A 13155-nucleotide genomic window follows, 5' to 3' on the forward strand; every position below is an offset into this window, starting at 1 on the left:
CTTCCATCTCCTGCCGAGCTGCTAAAACCTGCTCAAGCCTTTGCAGGTGGACCCTATATAGCTCATTGGAGGCCCTTAAGGCAGCAGGGCCCGGTGCTGCCCCCCTCATCCCCGGGGGCCAGGGGCCAGGTGTCTTCTTACTCCCACCTGGTGCAGGTGCAGACGCCCCAGCCCCCCCCACCCCCGCGCGGTGTACCTAACATCCAGCTCACAAGGCGGGCCGCCCGGGGGCGGGGGGTATTAGCAGAGCCCCACGTCTGCCCCGCATAGGCGCAGATGTTACCAAACCTGCGCTCAGTCTTTCAACATGGAGACAAAGCCACAGGTTAGCCTTGAGACGAGTTGCACAAACCGGCCGCAGCAAGCCTGTTCTGATTCCCAGGAGCTTGGGGGCCAAAGGGTGAGGGGAGGCGGGGCAGGGGTGCGGAGGGAGGGGAAGGAGACCCCCGCCTCTCTCCAGCCTCCCCCCAATCAGGTCCCAGCCGACCCCTCCCTCTGGGACTCCTGACGTCCTTTTTCTGGCCTGAGTGACAAGCCCTGAGTGAGCCCTTCATGGGAGAGGGAAACAAGGAACGAAATCCAGAGGAATCGGAAATAGTTGGATGAATAGCGCTTTGTTTACGCGCACACAATCGCAGAGCTCGGCTGGGGGTGGAACCAACCAGAAGCCTCCCGGCCAGGATTCCGCGGGCCACCCCAGCGCCTCCCACCCGTGAGAAAGTGCTTTGTAAACGAAATCTCTATGCAAATGTTGTTTTATTATTATTACACCGCCCCTGCCCCCGGGGCTGGGGACATCTGCAAGCGCTTTCAAAGGAGCATTTGAGGGCTCTAACTAGGCCAGGCCTCCCCCTCCCCGCACGCCCTGGCCCCGAACGGGCCCCTTCCCTCCAACTGAGAGCTGATGTTTTCAGAGTCGTGCAGGAGCCCAAGAACCCGACGCCCGCCTTCCCGGACCGGGTGGGGAGAGGTGGGCAGCGCGCTGCAGGCCCTAGCTGGCCCCCATGGAGCCTGCTTGCTGGCTTTTGTTTTCCCGGGGCTGTCGCTCTGCTCCTCCTGGAGGTGTTGTTCTTTTGAACTCCGGATCAGCGAAGAAAATCGCTGGGGAGCAAGACACCTGGAGCCGAGGCGGGCCGGGGCCTCGAGGGGCGGGCAAGGGATCCAAGAATTTCCACAAGCCCGGGGCCTCCCTCCAGCTTCATTCCCAGGGAGGCTGGGGCACAGGGGCCCCTCCCCTGGGGCACGAACCCTGTTCCCCGGCCGTGATTAGTAGTCCCAAGAACACATTCATCTGTCAACACACCAACCCGGCAAGGCAGGCAGGCGGGCGGGCGGGCAGGCGGGCGGGCGGGCAGGCTGGCAAATGAGGACATCAAGACCCAGCGAGGCCAAGGGCACACGGTTGGGAAGGCGGTGACACAATTCAAATCCAGGTCTCCCGAAGACTTCTTTCTATAAACATCCACAGAGCGTCTATGTGCTGGGGACTGGGGCCCCGAAACAAAGTGGGGTATTCCTGACCTCGGGGACAGCCCAGTCAAGTGGGGAGGCACACGCTGGTCCTGGGGGGGTGATAATGGCTAACGAGGTGATAAATGGTAAGAGGGGGCGCTAAGAAGGGCAGGGAGGGGCTGCGAAGGAGCGTCTGGTGCCGATGGGAATGTTCCAGAAGGGAGGCCAGCCATATGAAGGCATGGGGCAGCGTGGCAGGTGGGGGGTGGTGCTCAGGGTTTACTTAGTCCTTCTGTTAGGGGGATGGGGAAGGGGTGGGGATGCCGAACTTGGCATTTGAAACTCGAGTGTCTTTTAGGGCTTGGTTTTCTATCATGAAGCCAGCGGAGCACCCCGGAAGGGCTGGTAGAGAGCAACACACGGCGCCCTGAAGAATAGATGGAGGAGGAAAGACAGGGCAGGCAGCTATTTAAGGGATGATAAAAATAATAATCAGAGCCCTGGAGAGGTCTCCAGGGCTGCTTCCCTGCACTCTGGTGGCCAGAAACGGTTCATTGGCGAGAGCCGGGCTTGGACGAGGCTCCAGTGCAGACTCCTCACCTCCCCCCCCCGCCCCAGAGGCCCCGCCTCCTTCGGTCGAGGCCCCGCCCACTCCCCGTGTGCCTGTCAGCCCAAGGGCAGGCCAAGGGCCGGCCCAGGACGCTGCCTCCATGAGTCCCCCACTCCCAGGGCACAGTCACTGAATTGGTCTAACAATGACAGCACCTGGCATTCGCGGCTTCTGCTTACCCCACATGCCTTCTGGGGTGGGTTGGTCTCCCCCAAAGAGGGAGACCCAGTCCTAACCCCTGGTACCCGTGAAGGGGACCTGATTAGGAAATTGGATCTCTGCACGTGTAACTGAGGATCTCAAGGAGATCATCCTGGAATTGGTGTGAGCCCCAAACTCAATGGCGGGGGTCCTTACGAGAGGAGAGTTTGGGACACGCAGAGACGGAAGTCTTAGGACACAGAGAGGGAGTCTCGTATGAAGATGGAGGAGGGGACGGGATTCTGGCGGCTGTCACCGAGCACCCAGGGGGGCCTGCCACCACCCTCCCCACCCCCCGCCCAGACCCCAATGGAGGCGGGACTGGTTTTCTGGCAGGAGCCCGCCCTGCCCCCACCGCCCTCTCGGACCTGCGGCCACCGCCATGGGAGCACATATCTGTTGTCTTAAGCCGCAGGCTCTGTGATAATTTGTTAGGCAGCCGCAGCAAAGTAATACATCCGCCTGCTTGGAAATTCAGTTTCAGGAGACCTCACCCGTTTTACAGATGAGCAAATAAACGCACAGGGAAGTGCTTGACTGCCAAGGTCTCACAGCTAATTGGTGTCAACTGGGGGGCGGGTCTGGGTTTCCCAACTCCTAAGTCCTTTCCTGCTCTTCTGGTCACTCAAACCGGCGGGGGGGGAGGGGGCTGCCCCCATGTATACTACCACCCCAAGGCTTCCCAGGTGCACCAGCATCCCCACTGTGCAGACATAAAGCAAGGCCCAGGCCAGAGAAAGGGCCGGAGTGGGGAGCCCGGTGCCCCCTCTGGAACCTTCACAGCCCTCGCTCTGTGCCCCGGAGCCTATCCTCAGCACTTGTGTTTTCATCGATTAATGAATTCATGGCTGCAAAGTGGACACCCAAATCACTCTGCAAACAGTGCTGTTAATTTTTAATCACCATCATTATGAGGCGCCTATTTAACTCCGGCTGCAGATTTCCTGAATCATCATCCCCTGCCCCTTTCCCTCTGTAAATGCGCTGTTCTGAAAAGCAGATGTGTGGGGGAGCTCTAGAACTCTCTGACTGTCAGGAACTAGGGGAGGTCCTCCAGCCCGTCCTCCACCCCCTCTGACCTTGGATCATTTGAAGCCAGTGCTTTTCTGGGCCCAAGTGTGGCCAGGCCCTCCTCCCTGGTGTCTGTGCATCTATCTGCCTCCCTCCCACCTGGGGCATGCTGCGTTCATGCAAAGGGTAAAGACTGTGGCATTGGCCAGGCCAGGTTCACATCTGGGCTCCGCTGGGCCCCAGCCCGTGATCCTGGGCCAGTCTTTGAATCACTTCTCTGAGCCCTAGATTCTGTGTCAGGGGAATGATACCCACAGGGTGACCGTACCTGGGGTGCTGTGTGAGTACACATGGGCACGTGGGTGGCTGACATCAGGGAGTAGTTGGGTCGGAGTCGTCCCTCCTAGAAAGTATGTGCCGTAAGGAGTGAGGAATGGTGTCCTGCCCCAGATCCAAGGTGCCACCCTCTTCAAGCTTACTGTTCCTAAGGATCCCTGATAAAAGGCGCTGTGGGAGACGGCGGGCTCCTTGCTGTTCAGCCGCTGGAGGGCCCGCTCGAAGTCCAGCAGACATGGGCCCGGTGGCTGAATAACCATGGTGCTGGGATGGAGTGGAGGTCAGAGGACTCCCCGGGGACCCACAGCTGCTGCTGTTCGCTCAGCCCCAAGGACAACGGGCCAGTGTGCCCTGACCTCTCCATTGCTCTGTGTGCCCCAGAGATGCCACTTGGCAGAGACAGCTGTTGGCCTCACAATAGCCACTTGGAGTGCAGGGCAGGGAGGTCCAGCAGCTGGGATGGGCCTGCGCTGTCTTTGTCCAGAGCTGAGCCTGTCTAGGAACTCTACTCTGGGAAAGGCGCCTGTCTCCCCAGGGGCGCGGGCACAGTGATGGCACTAATGGCACTAATGAGCCGTCCCACACGTCTCATCTGGGCCTCCTCCTGTCCTGACTTGCAACTGTTCAAGTTGCTTGTACCCATTTTGCAGACAAAGAAACCACGGCTGAGAGGTGAGAGGACTGCCTTACTAGTAGATGTCGGAATGGGGACGTGGACTCCCAGGCTTCGTGACCAGTTCCTAGGACTTAGCCAACTGAGGTGCACTTTGTACACCATATTCTAATTCCCACAAAACCCCAGAAAGAGAACCATTATTATTTCTCTTCCACAGTTAGGAAGCCTGAGGCTCAAAGGCGTAGATTAGATGAGCTTCCCGAAGACCAGAGGCTCCGTCTGCAGGAGCCTGACCCCTGAGACCCATGCTCGGCCACAGAGTGGGTGTGTGGGCTGCACTTTCCATCTGAGAGTCAAGGAGGCAGGACCCCGTGGGGCCCAGGGGGTTCCCAATGGCTTTCTTCACCCACTGTCACTGCCTCCTTGAGTCTCAGTCCTCGGGTCATCCTCTCTTCTGTGCCCAGAGCCCTTCTAGGGGGAGCAGAGGCTGCTGGGAGCCTCCTGGGGCTCCTATGCCCCGTCGCCGGCAGCTCTGCAGGTGGGGGGTGGATGCCACAGGCCCAGGCCACCAGCAAAAATGGGCTCGCAGGAGAGGCATGTGGGGCCACTCAGGTTACACTCATTTCTTCTTCCTTATCCACCGCCTTCCCAGCGTTCCTCGTTGGTTCTGCCCCCAGCCAGCCTCTAGGGAGCTATTCTTTCATCCATCCATTCAGCTCTCACTCAAAAATATTGTTGAACTTCCATTCATGCTAAAGGATACAGAACGAACAAGGCACAGCTTTTTTAAAAAAAAACAATTGACATCCAAGTCAGCACAGTGCAACAATGATTTCAGGAGGAGATTCCTTACTGCCCCTTACATTTAGCCCATCCCCCCCCCACAACCCGTCCAGCAACCCTCTGTTTGTTCTTCATGTTTAAGCGTCTCTTATGTTTTGTCCCCTCTCCCTGTTTTTATATTATTTTTGCTTCCCTTCCCTTATGTTCATCTGTTTTGTATCTTAAAGTCCTCATATGAGTGAAGTCATATATTTGTCTTTGACTGATTTCACTTAGCATAATACCCTCCAGTTCCATCTGCGCAGTTGCAAATGGGAAGATTTCATTCTTTTTGATGGCTGAGTAATACTCCAGTGTGTGTGTGTGTGTGTGTGTGTGTGTGTGTGTATACCTCATCTTCTTTATCCATTCACCTGTCGGTGGACATTTGGGTTCTTTCCATACTTTGGCTGTTGTCCATAGCGCTGCTATAAACATTGGGGTGTATGTGTCCCTTCGAAACAGCACACCTGTATAACTTGGATAAATACCTAGTAGTGCTGTTTCTGGGTCGTAGGGTAGTTAAGGGACAGCCTTCATAATTTTCTGTGGGGGGAGAATACAGGCCCCCACAGATGCCCACGTCCTGATCTCTGAAACCTGTGAGTAAGTGACCTTATGTGGCAAAGGGGACTTTGTGGATGTGGTTAAGGATCTTGAGATTACCCTGGATTGTCTGGGTGGCCCAAGGTCATCACAAGGGGACTTAGAAGTGGGAGGCAGGAGAGCCAGAGGGAGGCAGGAAAGGAGAGAGAGAAAGAGAGAGATTTGAAAACATCACTCTGAGGGCCTTGAAGATGGAAGGAGGGTCATAAGTCAAGGAAGGCAGGCGGTGTCTGGAAGCTGCAAGAAGTGAAGAAGCAAGACTGTCCCCTAGTACCTCCTGAAGGAATGCAGACTTGCCGATGCCTTCATATTCATTCGTTCGTTCGTCCGTTCATTCGTTCGTTCGTTCGTTCGGTAAGTAAGTAAGTAAGTAAGCTTTACTCCCAACATGGGCCTTGAACTCACAACCCCGAGACCTTGAACTCACAATCCCGAGACCAAGAGTCTTGTGCTGTACCGACTGAGCCAGCCAGATGCCCCCAGTCTGCATTTTAGAGAGAATCTCTGGCTGCAAAGCCCTGGGGCCAGCCTCCAAGGAACCCCTCCCCCCCACACACAGAAGGACTTGGAGCAGCCCGTTAGCCAGAATCCAGCAGTCCCAGGAAAGGGGGTCATCTTCCCCGCAGCCCTGAAGCCGTCTGTGCTTTGTAGAGGAGAGAAACGTCCAATGTCTGGATCTGCCATAATTATTAGCCGAGTTCTCCTATCCATTCCCGGATCCCGGGAGGTGGTTTTGTGCACCTCATGGGGTGCGTGCGCCGCTTGCCTCCCACTTGCAGGAGGGGAGGGCGGATTCTACAGGACCCAGAACCGCCAGCTGGCTGTTGACATTGTGATGGATGGATCCTCCCAGCCACAGCCCCGGGGCACTCATTTCGATGGATGGGAGGCCAAGGTCACAAGTTTGATGTGCCTTTGGGTCAATTGAGTCTGGAAGCAAAACTCCATTTCCATCACTGCAGACTGCCCTCCGGTCTGTTACTTCTAAATGATTCTTGGGTCATGAGGGGGACAGACAGAGTACAGATGGAAAAACCCTCCAGGCCCCAACTATTGATGGGAAGTCAATTGTGCCCATTTTGTGTCCAAGCCCAGTGGGTGTGGGTGGCAAGGGGACAAGCAGAGGGCAGCCCTGCCTGGCTCCCAGCCTGGATGACACCCCCCGACCCTGCCTGCATGTGCAGCCTACTGGGAGACGGTGGGGCTGGAGGGGAGAGGCTCACCAATCCTGACCTTCCCTCTGGTGGGGGGTGGAGGGTGGTTCATCAAAGCCTTAGAGAGCTGTCCTTGGTCTTACATCTTGGATTGGCCTTGAGTTGCATCCCTGGGCCACGACTCCATTGAGATGAGCAGCTAGAGACACTTAGGGAGTTGCCCACCGTCTCCATCGTGCTGTCTGCCAGGACACGATGCCACAGATGGGGGCTTGAACAGTAGGTTTTAATTTCTCACAGTTTCTGGAGGCTGGGAGTTCAAGATCAGGGTGCAGGCAGATTCAGGTCCTGGTGAGAGCCCGCTTCCTGGCTTGCAGGCAGTCACCTTCTCGCTGTGTCCTCACATGGTGGACAGAGAGGGCTCTAGTCTTCCTTCCTCCTCCTAACAGGACATCAATCCCCTTGTGGGGGTCCCACGCTCGTGAACTTATCTAAATCTGGTCACCTCCACGAGGCGCCCTCTGCTAATACCATCACAGTTGGGGGGGCGTGTAGGACAGTAGGACTTCAACGTATGAACTTGGAGGGGTCACAAATGTCCAGTCCATGGCACCCGCCTCCCACACAGCTGCCTTCTTACCGTTTATACTTGAAATGGCTTCATAGTGGGGTACCTGGGTGGCTCAGTCGGTTAAGCGTCCGACTTTGGCTCTGGTTATGATTTCACGGTTCGTGGGTTCGAGCCCCGCGTCGGGCTCTGTGCTGACAGCCATCTCAGAGCCTGGAGACTGTTTCAGATTCTGTGTCTCCCCCTCTCTCTCTGACCCTCCACTGATCACACTGTCTCTCTCTCTCTCTCAGAAATAAATAAAACATTAAAAAAAGAAGAAATGGCTTCATAGGTCTGAGACCAACTCTAGCTTCCCTGAAATTGGTACCACCTTCCATCTCCTATAAGGAATGTCACTCCCACCAGATGCTCGGGCCAAAGCGAGGGATGTCCTCGATTCCCCAAATGTGCTAGTCCTGCCCTTCTCATCATAGATTTCTCTCATCCCTGGGTCTGATTCAAGCTCCCCTTTCTCAGGGAGACCTCCCTATTACCTTCTCTAAAGTGAGACCCAGGGGCGCCTGGGTGGCTCAGTACGTTAAGCGTCTGACTCTTGCTGTCGGCTCAGGTCATGATTTCATGGTTCGTGAGTTCAAGCTCCGCATCAGGCTCCGTGCTGACAGTGCAGAGCCTGCTTGGGATTCTCTCTGCACCGCCCCTCTCTCTCTCTCAAAATGAATAAATAAACATTAAGAGAAAAAATAGAGACCCAGGTCATTCTCTGCCCCAGCACTTGCCAGTTTATCTGTGCGAAGCCCTTAGTGCCGTGTGCAGTGTTTCACATATTTCCTGTCTTGCTGACGCTCTGCCCCCCAGCCCACCTCACCCCAAGCCCATGTTCCCACCGTGGGGTTCTCCATCAGGCCCAGCAGGTGTGGTGCCTGGGGCCCTCAGCACCTTTAAAGGCCCACGAAAATGTTTTCATTTCCTTAAAATCAGAAGAAAATATGTGGGCACTTAGGCCAAAGGAAAAATATCTTTTTTTTTTTCAGAGAGAGAGAGACAGCGTGAGCAGGGGAGGGTCAGAGAGAGAGGGAGACACGGAATCCAAAATAGGCTCCCGGCTCTGAGCTGTCAGCACAGAGCCCGACGCGGGGCTCGACCCACGAACCGTGAGATCATGACCTGAGGCGAAGTCAGACGTTTAGCCGACTGAGCCATCCAGGCGCCCTGAAAACGTTTTAATACATAACATAAATGCGTGCATGTTTTTACTAACGTGGTAAAAAGTGCCCGGCTGTCCACGCTCTTACATTCGCTCAGCGTCCCTGCGCCTCTCGCGATGCTGGGCACACAGCAGGTGTCAGGTAAACCCCTGACCGGGACAAAGAGAACGAATACGTGCTGCCCATTTCCAGCTTTGGAGGACATGGCCTCAAACTTGCAGGCGGCCCTGATTCGACTTGCTGAGGGGCAGGGGAGGGGCCCTGGTTGCCAGAAATGATACTGATGCCGCATCTTCCAAGTCAGCTGGGAGGTTACACAGTCCCCTCGCCACCCTAGAGCCGCAGACAGCAGCCCCGGCCGCGGCCACCTTCCCAGTCCCTCCCTCAGTCTGGCTCCGGGGGCAGAGACTAGAAATTTACATCTCTGTGGCACTTCTCAAATAATATCTTCAGAGAAACACGCTACTGGCTGGGGTGTGTGTGTGTGTGTGTGCGTGTGTGTGTACGCGTGCGTGCGCACGCGCGCGCCAGCTTTCCCCACAAAGTAGGTAAAATTTAAGATGGGAGTGGATACATCTCCACCCCCCCCCCTCCGCGGGACTCCATAAGCTTTTATTTTTCCTTTGAATAAAAAACACGTGACCTGAAAACAGTTTTGCCTTAAATTGGACCTTCGGGGGGGAAAAAAAAGGAAAAAGGTGTTCCTGCAACAGGATCTGTGGTTTTCAGCCCCGGATGGGACATCTGGCAATGTCTGGGGACATTTTGGATGGACATAGCCAGTTTGGGGGGGGATGCTAGTAGCATCTAGTGGGTAGAGACGTCTTGCAGAACAGTCCCCCAAAACAAAGAATGATGGGGCCCCAAGTGTCAATAGTGCTGAGGTTGAGAGCCCCTGCTTTGGAGAATCTAATCTATACGTCTTGGATGAATGACTTGGGCCACTTAGGTCTGGCCTTCTCCAGAGACCTGATTTTATTGATCTGCACTTTGGCATCAAGCCCTTGATTTGCTTGAGCAAAGGCAGCCTGATGGGCCGCATCTATTAGGAGACGGCGGTTGAGGACATTGCCTGAGACCCCACCCCTGGCTCCTTCAACGATCTCACACGAATCCCTCTCAGACCTCAGCAAATGCAGAGTTGCTTCTGGGGTGGGTCGAACCCCGTGGACATCGTGAGTTTCCTAACAGGTGGGTTTCCCTTTTCTCTTTGACTAACGGGAAGCTCCAGAGTCCAAGTTCCCTCCCACTTTTGAGAACCATGGAGGCCCTGCTCTGAGAACATTTCTGCTGGACCAACCTCTTGGTTCATTGTACTGTGTGTTCCAGCCCTGTTTTTGCTTCGATCTATTTTTATCCTGTTTTTTTTTGTTTTTTTTTGTTTTTTGTTTTTTGTTTTTTTTTTGGTAAGCCACCTCCACTCCTTTGGCAACAAAGCAGGGCATAGAAACAAAACAAAATTCAGCAGAGCCCTGTGGCTTCGGTGGGTATTTTTTAACATGCCAAGTGTCATTTCAAGGCTAGAGTCCTGCTGGGGGAAGGCAGCTCTCCTTGGCTCCTCCTGTCCCCTCCTGCGAGAACAGCAGTTTGGTGGGTTAGAGCAACAGGCTTCAGAGGCAAAGCCAGTGACATCCATCTGCCTGCAAATACCTCTCCCTCCCCCAAACATTCTTTCCAGTCTCCCATCTGGCTGCTGCCAAGGGGCTAGCAAGCTCTCCCTTCGCTATTCCTAGGTTGCCTTTCCCACATTTTCAGGCTGCAGGGATACTCTGCTGTGTAGACTGTCACTGCACCCAGGGGTGGTGTTGGCGGGGGGGCGCTGTATGCAGAGGCGGGACCCTTTGGAAGGCTGTCGTGTGAGGGCCGGGGTGAGCCAGGGATGGGTAGGGGGTGCGACATGCACTTGGAAAGGTCAACCCCCCACATCCCGACCAATCAGCCTGACAACTAACACTCCCAGCTCAGTAAGCACCCATGCCCTCCACGGTCCACAAGCAGGGCCTGCCCCTTGTCCACCGTGCCCGAGCCGGTCCAGTCTGCCTCCGTCTCTGCTCTGCTCACAGGACCCAGCCAGTGCTTTCTTCCCCCCAGCCTCCGTCTGCCCATCTGTAAAATGGGACACCGGGAGAGGCGAACTGTATCCTAAAATCTGGGAGATCCTAAGAACTCCTCCCTCCTGTGTCCTGACTCCCTGCATTCCTTTTGTCCGCTTCTGGGAACATGGTGAAGTTGCGGGGGAGAGAACGGAGTCGAAGGTGAGCGCTTTGTAGGACCAGCCGGTACCCCGGCAGGAACTCAGGCCCAAGACTGCAGGCTCGTGAGGCAAAGGGCCTGCCCAGCAGAGACAGAGGCCAGCCTTGAGCAGCCCCGGGAAGGGTCTTTGCACTGGCTGGGCCCTTTGGACAGCGTGAATCAGTAGCCACCAGCCCCTCGTGCGGCAGCGAGCAGCAACCCCCCTTCCCTTGGGCACACGGCCCAGGTGAGCCAGGAACCCCCCACCCAATGAGGCCTCTCTCTGCACTGCCCTGTGAGCCAGGTCACAGGCCCTGCTGGTCACTGTCGGTCCCAAAGTGTAAATCATCAGGTTGGGACTGGTGGAGAGGAAGGGCTTTGGAGCCCGTGCCCGGGTCCATGCCCCAGCCCCTCTGTTTGCCAGTCCTTAGCCTTCAGTTGCCATGGCGTCCTCGTCTGTAGAATGGGGGCAATAGGAATAGCATGGGCCCCATAGAGTCGTCATGAGGATCAGTGAGGTCAGCACCAAGGGCAGTGCCTGGCGTCTGGCGGTCCTAAAAGCGGACACCAGCCATCACCACAGTGATGGTCCAGAACAGCATGTGCCCAGGGAAGCATGACAGAGCCCGGCCCTGACAGAGCCCGGCCCTGCAGCGGTGGCTGGGGGCAGGACATGAAGGCCGGACCAGGGTGGGCTGGCACCGATGCATCTTTAGGCTGGACCACAGCCCTGCCCAGAGCTGCAAGGTTTGAAGCACATTTTTGGAAGTGTTGGCTGTGACCTGAATCAGCATGACTACGTTATTGCCCAGATGCGGCCCCTGGCTCCTGGTTTGGGTTGAGGGAGGTAGGGGTGGGGGTGGGGGGCCTCCAGGGCCTCTGTGAGGTGAGATGCGCTCTGCGGGGGCCGTGGGCTTCCCAGGTGAGCCTCAGAGACCAAAGGGGAGAGAGTAACGACCTCCCCCTCCGCCAGCCCCAAACCCACCCAGGGAATCTGGCTTGGTCTGTTTATGGATAGGGGTTCAACATTCAACAAATGGGTTCACTGCAAAGCGTCTGGTAAAAAGTTGACAACTGGGCTGTTGCCTAATTTTACATTTTTTCTTTTTAATGTTTTTATTTTTGAGAGCGAGAGCGAGCATGAGCAGGGGAGGAACAGAGAGAGAGTGACACAGAGTCTGAAGCAGGCTCCAGGCTCTGAGCTGTCAGCAGAGCCCAATGTGGGGCTCGAACCCACGAACCAGGAGATCATGACTTGAGCCGAGGTCAGACGCTTAACTGACTGAGCCACCCAGGTGCCCCGTGCCTAACTTTAAAGATGGAGAAATTGAAGCTACCCAGAGGGGGAAATTGGTGGCCTAACACCACGCAGCAAACCGAGATGAGAGCTGGTGTGGCCAGGTTGATTCTACCTGGTTATCCCACACTCTGCTGGGTCCGTCCCCTGGGGCCCCACCCGGAATGCGTGTTCCTAAAGGCGTGGGTCCAGCCAGGTCTCTCCGAAGGCCCCTGAATGCCAGTTGGCACTTTTGGATCAAGAGTCGATAGGCAGGTCTGTGGTCTCAGGGTGGCTGGCTTCTTCCAGGCTCTCACGGATCCAGGGTGAGGGGTTCTAGGTGGGTCCAGGGGGTTCCCGCTGTCTGGGACGCACAGCTCCATGCAGGTGCTCTTCCAGAACCTCCCTGGGCCTCAGTGTACAGAGCATTTCCTCTGCAGGCCCCCCTGGGACCCCACCTCCTCTCCCCTCCCTCTCTTGGGGCCACTCCCACCCTTTGCCACATCCCTCATTAACCGGGAACCAGCCTCTCTGGGGCCGAGGGGCCTGTGCAACATTTTTTATTACGCTTCTAATTGTTCCCAGGGAGGGTGAGCACAAGCCCAAATTTCTCTGCGGATGCTCGAGGCGAGGGGAAAGGTTTCCAGGAACTCAGCCACACTGGCCCGCCCGTGGACAGGACACGTGAGGGGCTTCAGCTAGCAGAGCCCTGCCTGGGCTGACACGGTCGGGGGCAGGGGGGGCAGGTCTCCAGGTCCCCAAACAGGGCAGACACACCCCCAACCTCACTTCCTGAGGGCATGAAACTTCCTGGAGCCTGTGTGCAGCCAGGTGTAAGGGCTTTAAGTCCGTGATGTCCCGAGTCTACTCCTTAGTGACTTGGGGAAGGTGACCATGCGGCCCCTGGAGCCCGTTTCTTCCCTAAAACGGGGACACGAGTCCACCTCTCACAGGCCACATGTCTGGATGGAGAACATGCTGCCCAAAACGGCCAGGAAAGAAGGGAGGGCAGCTCCTTCCCAGCCTCTGCACCTGCTGTTCCCGGTGGTGCCCGCTCCCAGGC

The sequence above is a fragment of the Hyaena hyaena genome, unplaced genomic scaffold (genome assembly GCF_003009895.1).
Source record: "Hyaena hyaena isolate Hyena2069 unplaced genomic scaffold, ASM300989v1 scaffold_39, whole genome shotgun sequence".
Lineage (NCBI taxonomy): Eukaryota > Metazoa > Chordata > Mammalia > Carnivora > Hyaenidae > Hyaena > Hyaena hyaena.